The sequence below is a fragment of the Lycium ferocissimum genome, chromosome 4 (genome assembly GCF_029784015.1).
Source record: "Lycium ferocissimum isolate CSIRO_LF1 chromosome 4, AGI_CSIRO_Lferr_CH_V1, whole genome shotgun sequence".
Classification (NCBI taxonomy): Eukaryota; Viridiplantae; Streptophyta; class Magnoliopsida; order Solanales; family Solanaceae; genus Lycium; species Lycium ferocissimum.
Window position 1 is genome coordinate 71,961,762 of NC_081345.1, and position 19,895 is coordinate 71,981,656.

A 19,895-nucleotide genomic window follows, 5' to 3' on the forward strand; every position below is an offset into this window, starting at 1 on the left:
GCACCCAAATAGTATCAATAATAAGGCTACACAACAAGCCACAATGGAATCATAATTCTCAACTGTATCTCCTAGGCACACAAGTAATATCAATGATAAGGCCACACAATAAGCCATAATGGAATCACTATTCTCATCTCAATATTAATCAAGTAAACTACCGCAATATCATGGCCATGACATATCTCTAATCACAAATATCTGATGTGTCAACGTGGCAATGAGCCAATAGTAAATGGATCAAAATAAGTCAACAACACAACGGGGTGGCTAGGTCTCAAATCATACAACAAGGCCCAACTTAAGGAAATATCCAACCCAACATCATAACCGATAGTTTACATGCATTCTCCGGTAATATCATCTAAATGTACATTTCGCTAATCGAAGTCTCACCATAAGGTAAATAATAACATACCTGGAAAGTCGAACAACAAAATCTCAAATAATCAAACCTTAGTCTTCCCTTTCCTTTGAGCCTCGAGAAAATTAAAGTTTAAACATATCGGAAATATGCAATTAGAATCAAGAAGAACATCATTAAAATCCTACATCTATTCGAGACCCCAAATTCCCAACCAATGGAATAGGGTTTATGAACTAGAAAGGACAAATTAGTGATTCTAAGCTTAAATAAGAAATTCATACTCTAGGTGATCAATTTAAGAACTAGAAAGGAGAAATTAGCGATTCTAAGCTTAAACAAGAAATTCATACTCTAGGTGATCAATTCCTATCAATTAGAAGCTATATTAACTCTTGAAAGACTCAAATTCGGATTCTTGATGAAACCCCAAATTTTGGGTATAAACCCTAACTTTTCAATTCAAGAATTTATCACTAATAAAGGAAGTTTGATGCAATAATAGATTCTAGTCATCAATTCCATGCTTAATGAAGCTAACTAATCAATAAATCAAGATTTAGAAGCCTAGAAAGAAAAACTCATTGAACCCTCTTTTAATCCTTAAACTCTTAGTGAACTAGCGTAATAAAGAAATCCTAAGGTGATTATGGAAATTGGAACATCAAAGAAGATAGAAGGACTTACCACAAAGATTTTCCCCCAAGAATCACATTGAAATGCTCCCAATAACACTAAAGTCGAAATAATAATGAATGAGGGACTTAAGGCTTTTAATGCTCATTTAATGAATCTCTCTGCTCGATACCGCTCCTGCGACAACCAGACCACTGCAGCAGTCCTGCTTTGGTGATCTCTTAGACTGCTGTGGCAGTCAGTAAAACCATGCACTTGCTGCTTCTGCGGCATGGCCACCGCTATAATGGTGCCGCTGCTGCGGTATTAGTGCCGCTATAGTAGGGCACCAACCAGAAACTCCTCAAAAATCACAATCTCAACCCAAAATCTCGACAATCACCCTAGGCCATCTGCTCGCTTACCACATATGTAGACACACATAAAAATACGCTACGAATGCACTCGTGGTCTCGAAATTCCCAACCGAGATCTAGGGGATCGAGTCAACCCCCGATACCTCAACATTAACTTCCTAACCCAAGTCCCAAAAGTCAACTTTGAGTCTACTCTTTTTCACTTTAAGCCCAAATTTCCCAAAAAATCTCCCAAATCCTATCCAATTACCTCGGGAAGCATGTCAACGGTCCTCACGGGTCAAATATGAGCTAATAAAGCTCGAAAAGGGATCAAAGGGTCGAAAATGCAATAACGACCAAACGGGTCGTTACAAAGAAGAATTTAAGTAGGCGGAGTGTCTTGGGAGGTCTTTTTACTTGTCCTGAGTTATCATCTAGGTGTCTGTACTTCATGGGGTTTCATCCAGACCCCTCAACTCGATCAGAATTAGTATTTTAACGTCCTCTGACCATTGACCAAGCATATGTGGGATTACTTGCGCTGAGTTAGATAAAATGTGTGAGATGCACGCGTATTAAGAGCGTGATTATGATAATTTTTATTAAAAATAAATATTTTTAAAAAAGAAAAAGAAAACAAAAATAATTAAGCAAAAAGAATTTCCTTGCCCTCACCCTATGTTTGTTCCACTTTGAAAATAGAAATGTGGCTTTATCCAATAGTTCATCTTCTTGTTCAGATGAAGTAAATCATGGGATAGAGCTACAGAAGAGTAAATCATGGGAAATGTGGCTTCATCCAACAATTCATTTTCTTGGATAAAATGGGCTAATTATTAATTATGTTTTGGTGGGTTACTGTGGTTGATGAAGACGATTATGGGTCGCTTTTGCTGAAGCTTGGTGCACAAGGTGCGCCTGTGGGGAACTGGCGAACTAGGATGGAGCTCCCAAAAAAAGGAACAAATTAAACCTAAAACCCTTAAAAACACATCAGTTTCTCATTTTTTCCACAAAATTAACCACAATCCTACATCAAGAATTACAAAAGAAACAACCCAAAATCCCCAATTTATCTTCTTCTTTCTTCTTCTTCTTCTTCTCCACCCATCTGTTATATCCCGTATTTTGTGCATTGGGATAATCCGAGCTAACCATGATAAGTTAAGGACAAGACTATTCCGGGATACGAGGTAGAGACTTTTAACTTCCGATATTGTTTTAGGGCCTAAGTTGCTTATGATTTTATTGGCATGGAATATTGAGGAAAATTTGGGGTTAAAAGTTAATTATGGAAAGTTATTAATTCATGAACAAAAGGGCCAAGTGGCCGTGAGATGTGGTGTGGGCCATTGTCCACATGGATGCATCATATATGTAAATAAAAGATGACAAATTAATTTCATTCATCATCTTCACAAACCTTAGAAGCTTAGAGAACCTTGGAGAAAAAAAGAAGCCATATTCAGCCATAGCAAGCCAAAATTGAGGTCCAAAAATCTTGATCAAAAAAATATTTTCTTCTAGCAATTCAACCAATTGGAGGGTCCTCATTAACGTGGATTGGTTGTTGGAGTCAACAAACCATTCGTTTATACCATTTACAACCCTAGCCAAGTTGTGGAGTTAAGTGGAAAAGGTAAGGTTTAATCTTCTTTTTCATATGTTATGGATGGTTTGTGCATGTTGTAGTATGTAGAAATGGATGAAACTCATGAAATCCTTTATGTTGATGTTGAGCCGTGAGTATGGGCTGTTTTGTGTAGAAGGAATGAGTAAATTTTATTTAGTATTTTGGTTGTTGTCATTGTGGATTCTATGTTGATAATGAAAGTTTAATGGTTCAAGTTGAAGTTGTAATCGTTGTGGGCTGTTTTAGAAGCCAACGTGATTTGAATGTAGTTTTTATATTTATGAGAATGACATTGTTAACGTGTGGATTGTTGGTGTAATTCATGAATTTGGGAGAGAGGAATGTGTTGTTGTTGTTGTTCTCGGGTTTGGGGAGGTTTCGGGTGGAATGGTGTCTTGGTTGGGTTGTTTTGAATATTGTGCGGATTGTTTGAAGTGTTCTTGAATCTTGTTTGAATGGCTTCGGATTAGTACTTGAACATGTGAGCGTTGATGTTGGCTTGAACGTATGTAGTTGAATTGAATGTAAATGGAATGTTGTCGAATTATGTAGAAAAGAGTTACTAACGTTAGAATGCGTTTTGAATTGATTGTTGATGTTGTTAATATGGTTGTTGGTATTGTTGTTGATGATTTGGCCGAGTTGAATTCTCGGGGTTGTTGAATTTACAGGGGAAATGCTGCCCAAATTTCTGTAGATAAAGTGCTAGTTTGGGATTGGATTCCTAAGTGCCTATAACTAATGTTTAGTATCTAATGACGATTGTAGATTTTGGGAAGCCCGAGACTTGAGTTTGGATTAGCTTAGGAAGCGGACGAGGTATGTAAAGCCTAACCTTTCTTTCTTTTGGCATGTCTTAGTTGTAAGTAGGCTATGATACGAGCCTCGGGGTAACTCGATTCTTAAGATCCAAGCATGTCTACGATTCTTATGCACTTCTTAATGTTGGCATTCTTAATGTAGTCAAACTATGGTCCTTATGTCTTTTGTATGATTGGACTTTAAATGTTGCATAAAGAGTTTTGTTCCTAAAAGACCCTATGTTGAATAAGGTCCCTAACTTTCATAGACGGGCTCGGATCGCTTCGATACGTTCGTAGAGGATTCTATAGCGTATAATGTCTCTAACTTTAACAGGCGGGCTCAGATTGGTTTCATACTTTTCCGTGGTCCCCGAGACTTTCCTTTGTATAGTTCTAACGACTTTTGAAAGGACTTAATATGGCTATCACCCCGACCCCCGAGTGTTGATTACTTACTTATCTGTTGAGTCTGTAATGATGATTTTTATGCATATGGTTACTCACGACTCTGCTCGTGCATACTGTTGTTACATTTTTCGCTGAGTCCCGGGCCGGTTATGTCGTCGTGCGCACTATGTTATATTCCGGAGTATGATGTGTTATGGTTCACCGAGTTCCTCGCTAGAGGGCTGGGTACCGTATATATTCTGGTGTTATGATGTTTTATGGCGTTACGATGTGTTATGGAGACATGCCGGGTTACGGAGATATGAAATCCTCTGGAGTATGATGTGTTATGGCGCCAAATGACGGGGTGGCGACCATGTTCCCTGAGCCCTTGCATCATTTGTGTTTCAAAAGTAAATATTTTGGTATTCTGGATATTGTACTTACTTTCTGTACTTCTTGTTCTGGTTATGATCCTGTTTACTATATTTCATGCTTTGCATACTCAGTACATATTTCGTACTAACCACCTTTCTTCGGGGGCTGCGTTTCATGCCCGCAGGTACAGACGCTCACTTTGGTGATCCGCCAGCTTAGGACCTGCTATCTTGGAGTGCTCCTTTGTTTCGGAGCTTATATTTTGGTACAGGCTCTTCCGTTGGATATGTATATGTTTATTCAGGGGTACGGCGGGGCCCTGTCCCTTCATATGATTCTGTTGCTACTCTTAGAGGTACGTAGACATATATGTGGGTTGTTATTATTCTTGTTCGATTGTGCTCGTATGATTTATGTTTTGGGCTGTCCCATTCGTCGTGGCAGCCTTGTCGGCTTGCGTTTGTATATGTTTTGGGACGTTGTGCTTTATGATAGCCTTGCTGGCTTCTGTGATATATATTTGTATATGCGACAGTTTGGGACTACGTCTGACCTTTGTATATGCACACGTTATTTGTATGTTGATTCTGGTTATTGGGTATGTACGAGTGCCCAGCTTGGGCACTAGTCACGCCCTACGGGGTTGGGTCGTGACAAAAGTGGTATCGATTTACAAGCGGTTCGTCCTCGGAGTGTCTACAGACCATGTCTAGTAGAGTCTTGTTTATCGGTGTGTTGTGCACCACATCTATAAACAGGAAGCTACAGGACATTTAGGATGTTATCTTTCTTTCCTGCCCTAGATCGTGCGGTAGAGCTGTATTATCAGGATGATCCCTCCCAAACGAATTATTATGTTTTCAACGATGCCTCCAAAGAAGGCGACAGTTGCCCAGACGGGCAAGTCAGCAGCAGCTGGAGAGACTAGCCAGGCCCGGAGAGTTACTAGGGCCCGTGCCCAGCTTGAGCCTGAGATTGTGCTCCGATCAGCGAGCTCTGCTACACCGTCACCATTAGAGGAGCATGGGGCGAGGCACGCAGATGCGGGGCGGCTCCACCGCGCCCGCTCCCGGGGTTCCGGTGCCGAGAGCCTCCCGGCTCCTCGGCCGGGGGGCGGAGGATAGGGTTATGAGAGACGCAGTTCAGTTGCTCACCATATTAGTGGCGGGACAGGCTCGCAGGCGAGGACCAGGGGCTGACCAGACAGATAGACATGATAGTTTGAGGGCCCGTGATTTCTTGACTTGTAATCTCCCAGATTTTTACGGGTCAAAGCCCGAGGAGGATCCCCAGGAGTTTATTAGATATATGCGGCGTATATTGCGGTATATATATATATATACGGAGATATAGTACGTGAGTTGGCTTCATATCGGTTGCGGGATGTGGCGTTGTAACCGGGCTATGAGTCATGCCGGGAGTTGTCTAGGGGCGAGGGTGCTCCCCGGCGGTGTGGGATGAGTTTACGCAGGCCTTTCTTGGCCACCGCCTCCGAGATGCGGCGAGCTAGGGTTGACGGTTATGCTTACTTGAGACGAGAGGGCGAGAGTGTTCGAGAGTATAGTCTAGAGTTCGATTCATTGGCCAGATATGCACCTACTATTGTAGCTGATATGACCGACAGGATGCATCAATATGTGATAGGGTTGGATCGCTACTTGGTTGATAGCTGTATGGTGATGGCTTCTCAGCCCGGTATGGATATTGCACGGGTACAGGCGCATGCCCAGGGTATGGAGGATCGACATAGAGGGCGTCAGCCCGACAGAGATTATGACGAGTTAGCCGCCCCGAGGGCCGGATCCGCCGGTTGTGCGGGGAGTCTCGGGCGAGGCGACCTCGGCGGCGGCATAGAGTAGATATCCTTCCCGGCCGACCTGGTACACCCCCACAGTTCACGGGCGGAGACCGGATGAGTGCGGGGTATTCGGGGAGCGAGTCGAGCTACGGGGCTTCGGGTTCGCGGTGGACGAGGTTCGGTCGGTCCGAGGCCACCCAAACCTCGGTGTTCTCCTTGTGGGAGGCATCACCACGAGGAGTGTTATCGTGCTACGGGTGCTTGTTTTTCTGTGGGCCGTCGGGGCCACCTTATGAGAGATTGTCCGCTTATGGTAGTCCGAGTGGTGCGGCTCTCCTCTTGGGTCGATTCTGGTTCATCTTCCTCTTCGGTAGCTACGCGCCTAGCGGGGGCGGGTACGCCGACACCGGCAGCCGCGGTTGAGGTCGTGGTGAAGCTATCCCGATTCTAGCGGTCCTTCGAACTACATATATGCCTTGGCTGGCGCAGGATCGGGGAGGCGTCACCTAATGTGGTTACGGTATATTATTGATCTTCTCCCGAGATGTATATGCATCGATAGATCCAGGCTCCACTTTATCGTATATTTCTCCCCTTGTTGCTAGTAAAATTGGGATAAAACCTGAACCGATAGAACCATTTGAGGTAGCTACACCGGTAGGAGATTCTGTTATAGCCAGGCAGGTATATAGAGATTGTTCGGTAATTATATGCGGCCGTTGCACTAAAGCGGATCTGATAGAGCTGGATATGACTGAGTTCGATGTCATTATGGGTATGGATTGGCTAGCTTCTTGTTATGCTAACGTTGACTGTCAGAAGAAGGTAGTCCTCTTTCAATTTCCTGGGGAAACAGTTATAGAGTCGACGGGAAATACAAAGATCGCCGAAGGGTAAGTTTATTTCATACCTCAAGGCAAGGAAGATGGTTCGAAAGGGTTATATTTATCATCTGGTTCGTGTACATGACTTGAAAGCAGAAGCACCGACTCTTCGGTCAGTCCCAGTGGTTAATGAATTTTTGGATGTATTCCCGGATGAGCTTCCAGGTCTTCCTCCTGAGCGGGAGATAGATTTCACTATAGATGTGCTGCCAGACACTCAGCCTATATCTATTCCTCCGTACCGAATGGCACCTGCAGAATTAAAAGAATTGAAGGAGCAGCTGAGGGATTTATTAGAGAAGGGCTTCATCAGGCCCAGCACATCACCTTGGGGAGCGCCGGTATTGTTCGTGAGAAAGAAAGATGGGTCGCTGCGGATGTGTATTGATTACGAGCGATTGAATAAGGTGACTATAAAGAATAGAAATCCCCTCCCCAGGATTGATGATTTGTTTGACCAGTTGCAGGGTGCTAAGTGTTTCTCGAAGATAGACCTGCGGTCAGGCTATCACTAGGTGCGGGTACGAGAGGCAGATATTCCAAAGACAACATTCAGGACCCGATATGGACATTATGAGTTCAGAGTGATGTCTTTTGGGCTGACCAATGCTCCAGCAGTGTTTATGGATCTGATGAATCGAGTATTCAAGCCGTTCCTGGATATGTTCGTGATTGTATTTATTGATGATATCCTGGTTTATTCACGATCAGAAGAGGAGCATGCAGATCATCTAAGGGCGGTACTTGGGGTGCTCCAGCACCAAAAATTGTATGCTAAGTTCTCTAAATGTGAATTCTGGTTGACTTCAGTAGCATTCTTGGGGCATATTATTGGAGCTGATGGCATCCGGGTGGATACACAGAAGATTGAGGCCGTAAAGAATTGGCCTAGACCTACGACACCAACTGAGGTACGTAGTTTTCTGGGACTAGCAGGATATTACAGGAGATTTGTGGAGAAGTTTGCTTCAATTTCAGCGCCTTTAACAAGGCTAACTCAGAAGGCAGCTAAGTTCCAGTGGACCGATGCTTGCGAACGAAGCTTCCGATTCTTTGAAAGAGAAGCTGACTACGGCTCCAGTTCTGACTCTTCCTGAGGGACCAGATGGGTATGTTATTTATTGTGATGCTTCTGGTGTTGGATTAGGGTGTGTATTAATGCAGCATGGCAGAGTTATAGCCTATGCCTCCCGGCAGCTCAGAAAGCACGAAAGAAATTATCCTACTCATGATCTGGAGCTAGCAGCGGTAATTCATGCCTTGAAGATATGGAGACACTATCTATATGGCGTTTATGTTGATATTTATACAAATCACAAGAGCCTCCAGTATATCTTTAAGCAGAAGGAGGGCAATTTGCGGCGGAGGAGGTGGCTAGAGTTCTTTAAAGACTATGATGTTGATATTTTATATCATCCTGGGAAAGCCAATATTGTAGCAGAGGCACTCAGCCGTAAGTCTATGGGCAGCTTGGCGGACGTGCAACCGTAAAAGAAAAGAAATGGTTCGCGAGATCCAGCAGCTAGCTAGTTTTGGAGTCCGTTTGGCTGGTTCTGGAGATACTGGGGTTTCCGTTCGAGGAATTACTGAACCCTCTATTATGGAAGAGGTAAAGCGACGTCAGTATGAGGATCCTATTCTGGCACAGTACAGAGATGCAGCCCTTGAAAAGGAGAAGGCCCCGTTCGAGCTTACACCTGAAGGAGTGCTACTACACAGAGGCAGATTATGTGTACATGAGGTTGCAGGGCTGCGGCGACAGGTTATGGGAGAGGCACATTATGCCCGTTATTCTGTTCATCCGGGATCGACAAAGATGTATCATGACCTCAGAAGCTTGTACTGGTGGGATGGTATGAAGAGGGACATAGCAGAGTTCGTTGCTCAGTGCCCAAATTGCCAACAAGTTAAGATCGAGCATCAGAAGTCTGGTGGATTATTACAGGAGATGGAGATTCTGACTTGGAAGTGGGAAATAATTAATATGAACTTCATTACAGGCTTACCTCGCACTCCACGGAAGTATGACTCTATATGGGTTATCGTTGATAGGCTGACAAAATCAGCCCATTTTCTTCCTGTCAGGACTACTTATTCCGCTGAGGACTATGCCAAATTATATATTAAGGAGATAGTAAGACTTCACGGAGTTCCCATATCTATTATCACCGACAGAGGTGTCCAGTTTACAGCTAACTTCTGGAGATCATTTCAGGAAGGATTGGGGACCCATACGAGTCTTAGTACAGTATTCCATCCTCAGACTGACGGATAGGCCGAGCGTACTATTCAGACACTAGAAGATATGTTGCGGGCCTGTGTTATTGATTTCAGAGGTAGCTGGGATGATCACTTGCCACTTATTGAGTTTGCTTATAATAATAGCTACCATTCTAACATCCGGATGGCACCGTATGAGGCTGCGTATGGCGGTGCGAGTCGTCACCGATTGGCTGGTTCGATATTGGCGACACTAAGTTAATTGGCCCCATGATGATTCAGCAAACGGTTGATAAAGTGAAACTCATTTGGGAACGGTTATTAGCCGCTCAGAGTCGACATAAATCATATGCAGATAATTGACGTCGGCACCTAGAGTTCCAGATTGGTGATTGGGTATTTCTGAAAGTGTCACCCATAAAAGGTGTTATGAGATTCGGCAAAAAGGGAAAGCTTAGTCCGAGATATATTGGGCCTTATCAGATCATCCGTAAGGTAGGCAAGGTTGCCTACGAGTTAGACTTACCATCTGATTTTGGAGCAGTGCATTCAGTATTCCACGTGTCTATGCTTCGCAAATGCAATGGTGACCCTTCCAGAATATTTCCCGTAGAGGATATCCAGGTGACAAAGGAGCTATCCTACGAGGAGCAGCCTATAGCCATACTGGATCGTCAGGTGAGGAGGCTGCGTACTAAAAATGTGGCTTCCGTTAAGGTGTTGTGGCGGAACAATAACGGGAGGAGATGACCTGGGAAGCTGAAGAGGAGATGAAGAAGAAGTATCCCCACTTATTTCCGGTGCCAACAGGTAACACTACAAGAAAAAGGCTTATTAGAGACCAACATTTTGAGACGGTATGAAAATCTGGTCCATAAAAGTATATTTATAGGGATGAGATATTTTTGTAGTCGCTATTTCTCGATTTTAGCTTTTAATTAACGAAGAGAACTAAATATGGTCCCTAGCAAATAAATAGCCGGTCCCAAATTCTCTAATAGAGAGGGACAAAAGACGCCATTCAACTTTTCCCCTTGAAAAAATAAAAAATTTAACCCTCTAAATATATAATATAAAGTACACTAAGCAAGAAACACACTTCAATTAAGACTTATTTTTTTGACAACAAAGGTGACCTCTAGCACTTTACTCTTTCAAAATTCTCTTGCACGATATTAAGAACCCTAAATCCTCTTCTCTCAAAGCCTTTGTTTATCCACGAGAACTCCATTGATGGATGAGATACCTAATCTCAGTCTTAGGCCTCTAGTTGAGGAGCTTTGATACACCAGAGTGATGATTTTTGAAGTTCATACGTTTCTAGGGTTGAAGTAACATTGGATCCTCAGGCAACTAGGATATATGAAGGTGGTTTGGCCAATGTCTTCGTCGTCAAGGATATACTTAACCCTTGAATTTGGAAGAAATTTAAAACCCCTCACATGTCTCTGGTACATATTAGTGAATTTATTATATAAAATGGAAGTCGCATTTAATTTGTTGACTTTTTTTTTCCTTGTAATCTGCTAGATCCATCTGATTTATGAATCATAGAAGTTCATTTACCTATAATTTTTTATGGGTCCAAAGGGAGAAAGAGAAATTAAGGACTCATATAACTGGTAGTTTGGCATTGATATAGTTTTAATTTTTCTTGCTGACAATTGGGTCGGATTTGTGAAAATAAAGCTTCGTCATTGATATTTTCTTTCCTCTAGTAATCTGAAAATTAGGTGAGATTTGTCAATGATACGAAGTTTCATTAATCAACATTCTTCTTTTCTAAATGGATCTTGTCAGCTTGGTTTTTATCTAATCCACATTTAATAGTACTAGTTTGATTTGCTTCTTTTTTTTTTCTTTTTTTTTTTTGTGCGTGTGTATTGTGTTGTTTTACATTGACAGGTTTGAATGAAATGGTGGTGAAGGAGCATCCACCAGCATGTTTGATGTGAGTCTCTTCTTCTTTGGTATACTTGAATATGAATATAGGTAAGTAGTGCGATGTTTAAATCCTTCCTTCCTTTGAACAAAGTTAAAAATGTAGAAGTACATGATTTTAGCTTGTCTTGATAATGGATATTTGCAATTTGCTTGATCATAGCTTGATAGACCATAAATGTTGAACCAAACCATACTTTGGTTTGTTTGACGGACCGGGTATGGAGAGGTTTTAATGGAAAATTGGACATTATTAACCAGAATTTAATTAAATCTAATTGTTTTAGGGTGGAACCAAGAATCACGTAGCATACTAGAAGTGAAGAATTATTATCAATTACATATAGTCCTATGAGTATCATTGTATCAATACTTGTTATCAAATTGGTGTGTTGACAGGGCAACTAGTCTTGATGATTATTAATTATGCATCTTCAAATGGATAAAGGAACAAAAATTGTCAAATGTCAATAATTACTCAAGTGGAAGAACTAGATTTGAAGCTTAAGTTGTATCCAGTTTGGTCCATATGTATTTTTTGGACAAGATACTCCCAGATGAAAATCATCATTTTTGGACAAGCTAACTTTAAGAACAAAAAGTTTAGCAACTTTATCATTCATGCAGGCTACTTTTCCTTCTTTCTCTTAATCATATTTATTTCAGAACTCCTTAATTGTGTCTATTCCAGAATTCACATTTTCTGAGCATAAGAAAAATAAGACAAAAACAGTTTCAACAGATTATGGGACAAATGCCGGAATTATAATTGCAGATACAAAGATGCATATATTGGGATCTTTTAAAATTTTGAGTGCCCCAAACACTTACTTTGTAGTCTCACTTTTGGGTCTCCTAGGGATAAGGTTTATGCCAAGCTTAGAGTTGTTACTTCCCCATTTGCTGAGATGCTCTAAGTTTATTTTTTTGGCATAAATTGCAATGTGTAAGTATAACAATTTATAAGTTGGAAACTTTTTGGTTGAGATATGTTTGATACCTCAAGGGGATATATTCCAAGCTTAGAGAATTTACTGCCCCATTCACTGAGATGCTTTAAATTTGGTGCTTTGATATAGATTTGCAATGTATAAGTGTATCTAATTTTTGGGTCCCGTGGAATTTTTTTTGTTGAGATATATATGATACCTCAGGTTGATATAAGGCTATGGCTTGTGACTCTGGCTTTTGTTATCTTTAGTGTTATGCAATTTTAATAGATTGGAAAGTTGTGTGTTGTTACCTGGCGCATATATCTTACTAGTGGGAGGTTACCCGTGCTATGCACGGGCCTGATGTCTTAGTTTGTAGATTCTATTATGCTAGGGAATCCACATTTCTTATATTATTATGATGGAGTCTATTGTTTTATTCGTTTAACCTGCAAAAAAACTTTAAAGGTAAAATATCATACAAAATTTTACTTATCAAAAAAACAAATATCATAGAGAATTTTTTTCTAGTGAAACAACTGTTTCGAACATCAAAAATGCTCACTACTTGTCTTTACACACACACAGACATTATTTATAGTTGTTTATCCATCATATTTGAACCATCTTTTAACGATGTCCTTTATTCTTAAGTGCTATTTATTTCTTTTATTTGGGGGATATTAGGGAGCTGCAGGGTGAGGGTGTTGTGCAGCCACTGGTAAAAATGGTTTCTTTACTTATTTTTTTCCCTTTTAAGCACTTGGACAGAATCCTCTTCGCATACTAACGACTATGTCTTGAAATCTGAATATTTCAGGCTCGTAGCATGTAATATATAATTTGCAACGCACGGATACACATATATAATGACACTCTGGAGTTCTAGCGTACATTTGCTGAATCTATAGTGCTCCCTGTTCTCAGGGTAATATCCTGGCAGATTCTGCTTCTGAGCGACTTGAATTTACTGCTCACAAAGGACAAGAGACCCAAAGTATCAACAAAAGGTAATCCCCAATAGAAGTTCTCAAAATATTACATCTGGATACGTAATTAGCTACTAAATAAAACTACAATACCAAATGAGCATGGCAGAAAATTGATTAAGCTACACATACTTGAATCAATGTTCTGCTAGTGACCAAATGGCATATGTCCTATTCCAGGTGGAGAATGTTATCTTAGAGCTTAGTTGAGGAAAATAGCTTATTGGGACTATGTTACTTCATGTAAAGGGATTTTCTTAGAACACGAAGTGATTATTCTTAGCGAATGTTATCTGTATTCTGGACTTCTGGTTTGGTTATGGAGATATGCTCAGTTAATCTGAAGCTACACTTTCATATATAGAAGACACCTTTGGTTACTTAGAACATTTCTTTAAATACTTGAGCTCAATAGTCTAGCCATGTGGTTTTGGTTGAACTAATTGAACGGGTAGTAAAAATTTATGTTCAAGTGTACCTTCTCCATGTTAAAATTCTACTTTGTTTCTTGGTGAACTCTGTTATTTCTAGTCTTTCCCCTGACAAATTGCTTTAAAGCTAAAGTTTATGTTTTAGCTAATAGATCCACGTAAAGTAACTAATTTTCTTAGTATATTATTATTCCTTATGAAATTTATTGTCATCCTATGCTAAGAGGGAAAACCAATAATTAGCTAAAAGTAGTAGGAAATAACAATCTCAGTTAGAAGCAAGTCTAACTAGTAATAAATAGTAAGCAATCAAGCATATATTCTGTGCGTTGTAATTTGTTCTTTAGCTTATATTTACCCTTTAGCTTCGTTACGAGTCAATGTGTGAACTTATTTCATTCTATTTAGTCTGTGAATTCAAGATCTATAGATCTTTATGCATAATGGAGAACTGGTATTATGCATAGATTCAGCTAACATCATTTTAGATTAAAGTTTAGTTTGGTGGAATCCTAAAAAGCATTGTGTATCTGGTTTTTTATGCTCACACGTCACTCATCCATAAAATTTCTATTTGTATAACAAAGGGGTCAATTGATTGTGATGAAAAGGAAAAGAATGCAGCGGAAACATTGGCTAAAGTTAGAAATGCATTATATTCTTAATCCATGGCTTTCCTTACAATTTCTTTAAACTAATCTACCACTGACTTAGTAACTATTGTTGTTGGTGTAATTATAACTTAGTTCTAACTTTGTACTCTTGTTTAACTAGCTATATCAAAAGAGAGTATTAACTAAATATGGTCATTTTCTAAATCCTTTTTGCTATGATTGGCTATATTGTTACAAGTTCAGAACATGTTTTGGTATATGCAATGATGATGTTTAACAATTATTCGACCAAATTTTAAGGTCGATATTGGTAGTTTCTATTAAGAGATTTTCTTAATTTTTTTTACAGGTTCTGAAGACTCGAGTCTATAAAGAGAAGATGCAAATTTTGAAGACTTTCTTACGAGTCAATTATCATTTTGCTAGGAGTGTTAGCCTGAAGCTTATGCTATATATATATATATATATATATATTTGGCTGGGGTTTTGTGTAATAATGCAATGACTAATAGGCTACTTTATTTGCTTTTTCTAATTAATTACAGAAGTATGAATGAAAGAATGGTACTTTCTTATGACGTTGTTTATAAATGTTAGATTGTATCACAAATTGTATGATAGTTTGTAATGAAGTGTGACAGAGGGTCATAAAATCATGTGTTCGGTCCTTGATACATTTCTAGCGACCAGATTTTCTGGTCGTAAATGAGTATAGCCAGCTCATATATTTGATGCTGAAATCACTTTAGGGACAAGAAATACGTTTCGCCGAAATAGTTTTTGGGACCCGATAACTCACCTGGTCGCTAAAGGTGTTTAGCGACCAGTCATTTAATCTCGTCGTAATTGACCTTTAGCGGCGGAGCCTATAGCGACGGGTGGCGACCAGATTTTTTTGGTCGTTATTGACCTTTAGGGACCAAAATCAAGCTTTTAGGGACCATTTTTCCCTTCGCTAATAGCCATTTTTCTTGTAGTGTAATCTAAACTCCTTAAATGGTTATGTTGATTGATGAATGAACTGTATGTGATAACTGTAAAAGAGACTCCCCCGAAATGCTTATAAGACCCTGTAGGACTAGTTTAACATTCGAGGACGAATGTTCTAAAGGGGGGGAGGATGTTATATCCCGTATTTTGTGCATTGGGATAATCCGAGCTAACCATGATAAGTTAAGGACAAGACTATTCCGGGATACGAGGTAGAGACTTTTAACCTCCGATATTGTTTTAAGGCCTAAGTTGCATATGATTTTATTGGCATGGAATATTGAGAAAAACTTGGGGTTAAAATTTAATTATGGAAAGTTATTAATTCATGAACAAAAGGGCCAAGTGGCCGTGAGATGTGGTGTGGGCCATGGTCCACATGGATGCATCATATATGTAAATAAAAGATGACAAATTAATCTCATTCATCATCTTCACAAACCTTAGAAGCTTAGAGAACCTTGGAGAAAAAAAGAAGCCATATTCGGCCATAGCAAGCCAAAATTGAGGTCCAAAAATCTTGATCAAAAAATATTTTCTTCTAGCAATTCAACCAATTGGAGGGTCCTCGTTAACGTGGAGTGGTTGTTGGATTCAACAAACCATTCGTTTATACCATTTACAACCCTAGCCAAGTTGTGGAGTTAAGTGGAACAGGTAAGGTTTAATCTTCTTTTTCATATGTTATGGATGGTTTGTGCATGTTGTAGTATGTAGAAATGGATGAAACTCATGAAATCCTTTAGGTTGATGTTGAGCCGTGAGTATGGGCTGTTTTGTGTAGAAGGAATGAGTAAATTTTATTTAGTATTTTAGTTGTTGTCGTTGTGGATTCTATGTTGATAATGAAAGTTTAATGGTTCAAGTTGAAGTTGTAATCGTTGTGGGCTGTTTTAGAAGCCAACGTGATTTGAACGTAGTTTTTATATTTATGAGAATGACATTGTTAACGTGTGGATTGTTGGTGTAATTCATGAATTTGGGAGAGAGGAATGTGTTGTTGTTGTTGTTCTCGGGTTTGGGGAGGTTTCGGGTGGAATGGTGTTTTGGTTGGGTTGTTTTGAATATTGTGCGGATTGTTTGAAGTGTTCTTGAATCTTGTTTGAATGGCTTCGGATTAGTACTTGAACATGTGAGCGTTGATGTTGGCTTGAACGTATGTAGTTGAATTGAATGTAAATGGAATGTTGTCGAATTATGTTGAAAAGAGATACTAACGTTAGAATGCGTTTTGAATTGATTGTTGATGTTGTTAATATGGTTGTTGGTATTGTTGTTGATGATTTGGCCGAGTTGAATTCTCGGGGTTGTTGAATTTATAGGGGAAATGCTGCCCAAATTTCTGTAGATAAAGTGCTAGTTTGGGATTGGATTCCTAAGTGCCTATAACTAATGTTTAGCATCTAATGACGATTGTAGATTTTGGGAAGCCGAGACTTGAGTTTGGATTAGCTTAGGAAGCGGACGAGGTATGTAAAGCCTTACCTTTCTTTCTTTTGGCATGTCTTAGTTGTAAGTAGGCTATGATACGAGCCTCAGGGTAACTCGATTCTTAAGATCCGAGCATGTCTATGATTCTTATGCACTTCTTAATGTTGGCATTCTTAATGTAGTCAAACTATGGTCCTTATGTCTTTTGTATGATTGGACTTTAAATGTTGCATAAAGAGTTTTGTTCCTAAAAGACCCTATGTTGAATAAGGTCCCTAACTTTCATAGACGGGCTCGGGTCGCTTCGGTACGTTCGTAGAGGACTCTATAGCATATAATGTCTCTAACTTTCACAGGCGGGCTCGAATTGGTTTGATACTTGTCCGTGGTCCTCGAGACTTTCCATTGTATAGTTCTAATGACTTTTGAAAGGACTTAATATGGCTATCACCCTGACCCCCGAGTGTTGATTACTTACTTAGCTGTTGAGTCTGTAATGATGATTTTTATGCATATGGTTACTCACGACTCTGCTCGTGCATACTGTTGTTACATCTTTCGCCGAGTCCCGGGCCGGTTATGTCGTCGTGCGCACTATGTTATATGCTGGAGTATGATGTGTTATGGTTCACCGAGTTCCTCGCTAGAGGGCCGGGTACCGTATATATTCTGGTATTATGATGTGTTATGGCATTACGATGTGTTATGGAGATATGTCGGGTTACGGAGATATGAAATCTTCTGGTGTATGATGTGTTATGGCGCCAAATGACGGGGTGGCGACCATGTTCCCTGAGCCCTTGCATGATTTGTGTTTCAAAAGTAAATATTTTGGTATTCTGGATATTGTACTTACTTTCTGTACTTCTTGTTCCAGTTATGATCCTGTTTATTATATCTCATGCTTTGCATACTCAGTACATATTTCGTCATCCCCCCTTTCTTCGGGGTCTCGTTTCGTACCCACAGTACGACGCTCACTTTTGTGATCCGCCAGCTTAGGACACCTATTCTGCTATCTTGTAGTGCTCCTTTGTTCCGGAGCCTATATTTTGGTACAGACTCTTCCGTTGCATATGTATACGTTTATTCAGGGGTACGGCGGGGCCCTGTCCCGTCATATGATTCTGTTGCTACTCTTAGAGGTCTGTAGACATATATGTGGGTTGTGATTATTACTGTTCAGTTGTGCTCGTATGATTTATGTTTTGGGCGGTCCCATTCGCCGTGGCAGCCTTGTCGGTTTGCGTTTGTATATGTTTTAGGACGTTGTGCTTTATGATAGCCTTGCTGGCTTCTGTGATATATATTTGTTATGCGACATTTTGGGACTACGTCTGACCTTTGTATATGCACACGTTATTTGTATGTTGATTCTGGTTATTGGGTATGTACGAGTGCCCAGCTCGGGCACTAGTCACGGCCTACGGGGTTGGGTCGTGACCCCATCAAAATCTCTCTACCCACGACCTGACCCGAACCTAAACCCACCTCTACCATTTCCACCTCCAAATTCTCTTAAGTAGCATCCAATGGTTTTGGCGAAATGTTGAGTTTTGACGCAACAAAGTAGGCTGATTGTATAATGATTTTGGTGGTGGGTGGTGGTGGAGGTGGGTGCAAGTGGGAGAGATAGGAGGGTGGAGAGAGAATAAAAAGGTTTGGGTTTTTAACAAAAAGGGATAAAATTGTTTTTTTTTCATAAAAGCTAATTTTTATATAAATATGTGATGATATGGCATCAACTTATCTAGGTGGATCTGATATGTCCTCTATGTCAGGGCGAGTGAGCAACACACAACATCAGAGGGGTTTAAAATACTTGTTTTAATTAAGTCAAGGGGTTTAAAATACTTGGTTTGACTGAGTTGTGGGGTTTGGATGAAACCCCGCAAAGTACAGACACCGGGATGACAAATCGAGAAAAGTAAAAGGTCTTTCAAGCCATTCCGACAATTAAAGTAACATCAAAGAAACTATTGCTGTAGATTCAAGGGCCTTGACTTGACACTACTCTGACACCTCAAGCTCTCACTAAGTGCTATGGATTAAAATCAATGAAGTAGCCTTTAGGCAACACTCGTAAATGTCACGACCCAACCCCGTAGGCCGTGACTAGTGCCTGAGCTGGACACTCGTATACACCTGTTAACTATAATCAGATCATAATTAGCATAATAAGGAACTTATATATATAAAAAGGCAAGACGTCGTCTCAAAATTGTCGCATATATGGATATATCATAGCAACCTATCTCCTGAGGAGTTACAACTTTCAACAGATGATATTACACATAGGCCGGCAAGGCTGTCATAATATAGGGGAACGTCCCCGCCATATACGAGCCAACAAGGCTACCATAACCCACGGCTTCTAGAATATATATATATATATATATATATACGCTAGCCGACAAGGCTGCCACTACACACAATATCCCAAAACACATATATATACGCAAGCCGACAAGGCCACTACCATGGGAACGTCCCAAAACATAAATCATACGAACGGGCGAACAACAACTATATACAACCCACACATATGTCTACAGACCTCTAAGAGTAACAACAGTACCATATGACGGGACAGGGCCCCGCCGTACCCCTGAATAGACACATATATACAACAAAAGGGATCTGTACCAAAAAGCTAGGCTCCGGAACAAGGGAACACTCCAAGAAAGCTGAATAGATATCCTAAGCTGGCGGATCACCAAAACGAGCGTCTGTACCTGCGGGCATGAAACGCAGCCCCCTGAAGAAAGGGGGTCAGTACGGAATATGTACTGAGCATGTAAAGCATGAAATATAGTAAACAGGATCATACTGAAATAAGGAGTGTAGAAAACTAGTACAATAACCAGAAAAACCACAAGGCTTACCTTTGAAACATAAATCATACGTGTCAATATCATACCCAGCCCATTATGGGACTTAGTGGCATCATTAGATAATCATCCTGTACATATGCATATATAACGTGTCCCGGCCCTCTAGTGAGGGACTCGGTGGATAAAATCATCATATACATATACATATAACGTGTCCCGACCCTCTAGTGAGGGACTCGGTGAATAAAGCCATCATATGTCATCCGGCCGCCATCCCCGTATCATCGTATCA

General features: G+C 40.4%; 2 long non-coding RNA genes across 2 annotated transcripts; one reads left to right on the top strand and one right to left on the bottom strand.

Annotated features, from left to right (window-relative positions):
- The first annotated feature begins 10,558 nt into the window (after window positions 1-10,558).
- On the top strand, window positions 10,559-14,926 carry LOC132053637 (uncharacterized). The gene is made up of 3 exons (XR_009414194.1): window positions 10,559-10,892; window positions 13,242-13,324; window positions 14,698-14,926. It is a non-coding gene; the product is annotated as an uncharacterized LOC132053637 (long non-coding RNA).
- LOC132053638 (uncharacterized) lies at window positions 13,610-14,300 on the bottom strand. Its single transcript, XR_009414195.1, has 2 exons — window positions 13,753-14,300; window positions 13,610-13,649 (listed from the first exon to the last, which is right to left on the bottom strand). It is a non-coding gene; the product is annotated as an uncharacterized LOC132053638 (long non-coding RNA).
- Window positions 14,927-19,895: the final 4,969 nt, after the last annotated feature.